This window comes from Panthera pardus, unplaced genomic scaffold, assembly GCF_024362965.1.
Source record: "Panthera pardus isolate Hobbes unplaced genomic scaffold, ASM2436296v1 HiC_scaffold_13, whole genome shotgun sequence".
In the NCBI taxonomy this organism is placed as follows: Eukaryota; Metazoa; Chordata; class Mammalia; order Carnivora; family Felidae; genus Panthera; species Panthera pardus.
The window spans coordinates 121,178,769-121,184,480 of NW_026526688.1; positions in this window are offsets into that span (position 1 = coordinate 121,178,769).

Below are 5,712 nucleotides of genomic sequence, written 5' to 3' on the forward strand. Positions count from 1 at the left end.
ATAGGCAGGGCCTGTAGTCAGACCGGATATCTGCCCCCAGCCCACTGCCGTGGCTGCAGTTGAACTGGTGTGTGTAGTTATCTTTTCCTCTCCCCAGGGCAGGAGTCACTTTGGAGTGGTGCTGGCAACCTGTGGGGGCCACTTTGCACACTGCCACATTTGTGGTGTCACTTTAGATGGACCCCTGCTGAGGATGTGTTCGAGGGACAGGTCTGCAAATCACAGGGGTGAAGCGTTCATCCCACCGCTGTGGGAGGGTACCTGCTGCGACCTGGGAAAACTCCTGCCAAGGCCAGGCTGGAGAAGACTTGTCCACAGAAGAGCATGAGGGCAGTGGCACTGTGAGCAAGCTAGGTGGAGAGTAGTTGTGCTGCACTTGTTCCCACTACACTGGTTCCTACAGGTGTCCCTGGATCTGGGCTGAGGAACAGGGGAAGGAAATAGCACTCACTAGCTCCTTTGCTCCTAGAGAAGTCTCCTAAAGATTCCTGCCCCTCCAGCACACATTCTGAGATTAATAAATAAATCTCCTTCCCATAGGCCCCAGGCATTTTTCAAACTGTTGTTTCCATGCTGTATCTCAGCGGGGCTGTTTGTTGTGCTATCTCTTTAAAGGCACGGACTCCATTTCTTCTCACTCTCCAGCTCTCCCAGATCCATGCCTGCTGATTTTTAAAGTTCCCAGCCCCACTGATTGTAAGAACTTGCAAGATTGGTCCTTCTGGTGTTCAAAGCCTAATGTTCTGGGGATTCATCTTCCCAGTGTGGTCCTTCATGCCAGGGGTGCCTGGTGTGGGATCTGTTCCTCTCCCATTTCTGTACCTGAAGTGTCTCTCCCTCCCATGGACAGCCCTGAGGGTCTGTTTAGCTTCCAACTGTATCTCTATCCTTCCTACCCTCTTGATGAAGCCTCTTCTCTACATTTACCTATGGAAAGTTTGTTCTGCCAGTTTTCTAGTGATTTTCTGGGTTATTTATACTGATGTGAGTGTCACCTGGGTGTATCATATAATGAGGTGAGTCTAGCAGCCTCCTACCCTCTGTCATTTTCCCTGGAAGTCTAGAATTAAGTTCTTTTATTGTATATCTTCATTACATAATTTACATTTATCTTATACATTTCTCATCACAACTGTACTTAAATTATTATTTTAATAATTAAATATTTATAAATGTTCCTATATTTTTAATTAAATAAGTATTTTATTAAATAAGCATAAAATTCATATGTTGAAGCCCTAAGCTCCAATGTGGCGGTATTTAGAAATGGGGCTTTCAGAAGATAATGGGGTTTAGATGAGGTGATGAAGTAGGGCTCTCATGGTGAAATTAGTGCCCTTAGAAGAAGAGACATCAGAGAAATCACTCTTTCTGTCCCACCATGTGAAGACACAATGAGAAGGAAGCCCCCTGAATGCCAAGAAGAGCATACTTCCTGGGAACCAAATCAACCAACACTTTGATCTCAGACTTCTAGCCTCTAGAACTATGAGAAATAAATATCTGTTATTTTTGCCACCAGTCCGTGGTATTTCGTTATGATAGGTTGAGAAACTAATACAATAAGTAGTCAAATATTAATCATTAAATACTTTTAAAATGATGAGGATTTGCCTTCACACCATGGATACCGTTAGGGTAAGTACAACCATATCTTCATTATTTTATACCTAGTCCCTACACCAGTGGTGGGCTCGTAATAGATATTTAAGAGATATTTGCTGAACAAATGATAACTTAATCTTCATAAGCTGTTGCATTTTTTTTACCCCAGTTTTTCTGAGAATTTCAAAATTGTCCACAAGTCTGACCCTCATCTAGATTTTAAGCCCCTGGTTAATTTTGTGATGCTGAACCTTAATATATTGCTGTTATAGTCCTGCCATCTCTTGTTGGAGCTCTGGACAATGTACAAGAGTGTGACCAGAAAAGCACTGGACCAAGAGCAAGGAGGCTGGTTCAAATCCTGACACTGAGCTACTTAGCTTCCGAGACTTGGTATGAGTATTAGACTAAATAAAGACTTCTCAAGTTTCCTTTAGCATAAACTCACATGACTGAATGATTTTCTTTTATTTCAAAGATTGTGTACAAAAAAATCCAGTTGTTAGTTTTGTAGATTTAGTTATATGATCTATTCATCTGATCAAGGGGTATCTCCCTTGCAGGTTTCCCAGAGAGAATAGAACCTTTTTTCTGCATGGTTTTGAGGTGTATTCCTAGTTGGCATCCAGGACATAATCAAGGACAGAAATATAAGAGGAGTTTAAAGATTGCTCTCAGAAACACAGGGCAGATAAACATCACTTAAAGACATAAAGGATTGAGAAGTGTGAACTTTCCAAGTACATTTGGAGTCAATAGAAGGGAAGTGTCATTTGGCCTTTTGTGGAAACAGGAAAACAAAGTTGTTGTATATTCTCTCACTGAGGCTTAGTGATCTATGCAAATTATAATGTTGAATGTAGAGAATGTCTCTGTTCTGTTGTCTGAAATATGAACGGTCTAGACAACCTGTGTGTGTGTGTGCGTGTGTGTGTGTGTGTGTGTGTGTGTGTGTGTGTGTGTTAGGGGATGTGGGGAGAGAGAGGAGAGAGAGAAAGAGACAAAATGAGAAAATGAGAGAATGAGAGACTGAAAGACAGAGACTTGGTACAGTTCCATGTTTCCCTGTACAGTTTTAGAGACTTTTTTTTTTTTGAGAACCACACTATTTTAGCTGAATTTTAGGCATTTTCATATCTTCCATTTAGCTTTCCCTGGAAGGACAAGGAAAAGATTTTATGGGGCCTGAAGCTTATAAAATGTGATGGTTATTTTTGAGGAAAAGATATAAGGTCTGATGGTAATTATTCATTTGGAATAAGAGAAAAAAAAAAGCACAGTAAATTACATATTTTAAAAGCAAACAAATCTTACGAACATCACAAAACAACCTAATTCTGTAATACTTATTTTCTACATGTTTGGTTTTGTAATATCTGATCACTTTTTCATATGACAAAACTTTGTAAGACCATTTTTTACAGGGAGAAGAGAAAGATAATCAGTCTTTCTCTAGCTGGGTTGAACAAAATTTGTTTCAGATCACTTATAGTTGAGGTACCTAAACATGTGACTGTACATATATGTATACTTGTTTTTTGTAATACTAATCTGATATTTATCAGACAACTTGATAAATTCTATTTCTCATGATTCCTATCAAAAAAATTACTTTGCAAAAAAAAAATTACTTTGCATTTGCATTTGAATGTATGGAATCTATTAAATATTTTCCTTATAGAAGAAAACAAATGGAACCACATGCTGAACATATGACTTGATAAATCTGATGATTAGGAGAATTATCCACAAACTGGCATCCAATTCTATACATTTCAAACATTGTTTTGCTTCCACATCCACAGTTTTAGTACCAAGAGCCATAAACACATTCAAATTATAATCACGCAACAGGTCTTAGCCACTTACGCACAACACAAGCCCAATCCATGCAGTGACCAGTAAAGACATTCCTAAAAGACAGTACAGTGCACTGAAACAGATAGTCACAACTTCATGGTGCAGAGAAATGCCTGTCAATCATAACAATTATATACCACCAAATCTTTAAATTCCCATTCAAACTCTTCTTACTTATATCCCCATGATATCCATTGCAATGCTACCCAGCAGGGGAGGAAGGAAGACAATGGAAAGAGAGACAATAGTCTAAACTGATTTCAGTTAAAATATCTTTCTTCCACAAATTTTACAGCAAACACATAGAACTATGTGAAAGCATTCCTAAGTCCTACCCAGATGACCTTGAAATTAGCATATGCAAGTGAAACACTCTGAAATGTAAACTTCATTAGCTTTGTGGTAAATCTACTCCTGCCTCCAGATCTTTGTCTGATGGAAGTCTCATCCGTCAATCTATGTTTTTTTTTTTGTTTTTTTTTTCAGAATGAAGACTTGGGGTGAGGGGTGAGGGAGAGAAAGACTGGCCTCCTGCAGGGTAGAGGCTCTGCATGGCTTTTTAAGGGGTCACTAGCCCTGAGTCTCCTATTTTGTCTTCTAAATCTTTTATCTCCTGGAACATCGAGGGGAAAATGAATTGATGTTTGCTGTGGCAAATGCCTCTATTTTTCATTATTTTCATCAGGAAGAAAATCAACAAAAGGGAGAAGCTCTACTATTTCTTTTTGGAGGTTAAATTTGTTTTCTGTGCACAAAAACGATAGCTACCATAAGAAGCGCATGTCTAAAATTAGAAAACACAAACTTTCAGTAGGTTATGAGTTCTTCTCAAATCTCCAATGATATCTTCCTAATGTTAGTGATTCTGCTCCATGTATGGCTCTTGCCTCCCAAAAGTCTCATATCATTGTAATAATCAAGTAAATAACTTCATTCTCTAAAACAACTACTCATATCAGCCTCAGCTCTACTTATAAATAAACTTCCCAAAACACCTGTTTTACTATACTGCAAATCTGAGCTAAGCAAAATGTCTGAGTCTGTACTTTATGGGGCTTTGTTTTCTATTTCATAAAATCACTAAATAAATCGAAGCATTCCCTTTTGTTTCACTCCTCAACAACATTCCTACATTTACTAACAAGCTAAAGGCCTAGGTATTGGTGGACTCCCTTATTTGGGAGCTGATTAAGATGTCTGATATGGAAACACTTAGTAAACCCTGGGGAAAACAAATAAACAAAAATGAACACACATACAAAAATACAGATGTGCTTCTAAAACTTTAGCATGCATAAGAATTACCTACGTGATACTCTCAGTAATATAATTTTTAGGATCTTAACTTTAGAGATTTTGACCCTCTGGTCCAGACAAAATCTATGCTTTTTATTTTTTAGTAAGCACTCCTGGTGATTTTTATGCTTATAGTCCACTGCCACACTTAGAGAAGCCTTGTGCTACAGAATTTCCAAGCTCAGGTTGACAAACCAAGACTCTTGATGGCTAGTACTTGGGTCAACATCAAATTGGGTTAAAGCCAATAGCCAATTCTAATATATAAGCATTTAGTATTTTCTCTTTCTTGTCTTTCCACATCTAAAACTTCTTTCTAAAACTTCTTTCTCATTGTTGTTTGTTTCTGTTATACTTTTGGTCTTACAATCCATTTAAACATTTTAAAATTCTGAATTAAGGTATTTTTCAGAAATTAACATTCAGAATTGAGATAAGCAATTGGTGTGGATAAATCTTTCTATTTTCAATGATGGTGAGATATCCTTCTATATCTTTTCTTGACTTCTCAATAAACTATAAATGTCTTCCAAAAATTACACTCAAGAGACAACAAGCTATCTGGACATCTATGAGACAAAGTAGCCACTACGATCAATTGTGCCTAGCCTACTGTGGAATTTGGCATAGTTTTAAAAATTAGATTAGTTTTGGAATTCAGAGATTCTCCATTCAAGACCAGTATCAGTTATGGAATTTCTAGGATTTTTTCATTCTTAAAGTTCAGAAGAAAGCAATAACGAAAAATTTCTGAATGAAACACTTGATTGTAATGCAAGAAATGGTTACACATTACATGAGGCCATGGGTATTGTGAGAATGCTATGTTTATTATTTATACTTCTCCACATCATTCAATGAGCTTCCACCGAAAGTATTTTAGATGTTAATAAGAGTATACAATAAAAACCATATTTCTTTAGAAATGAATTATTTTAAAAATCAGAGTTT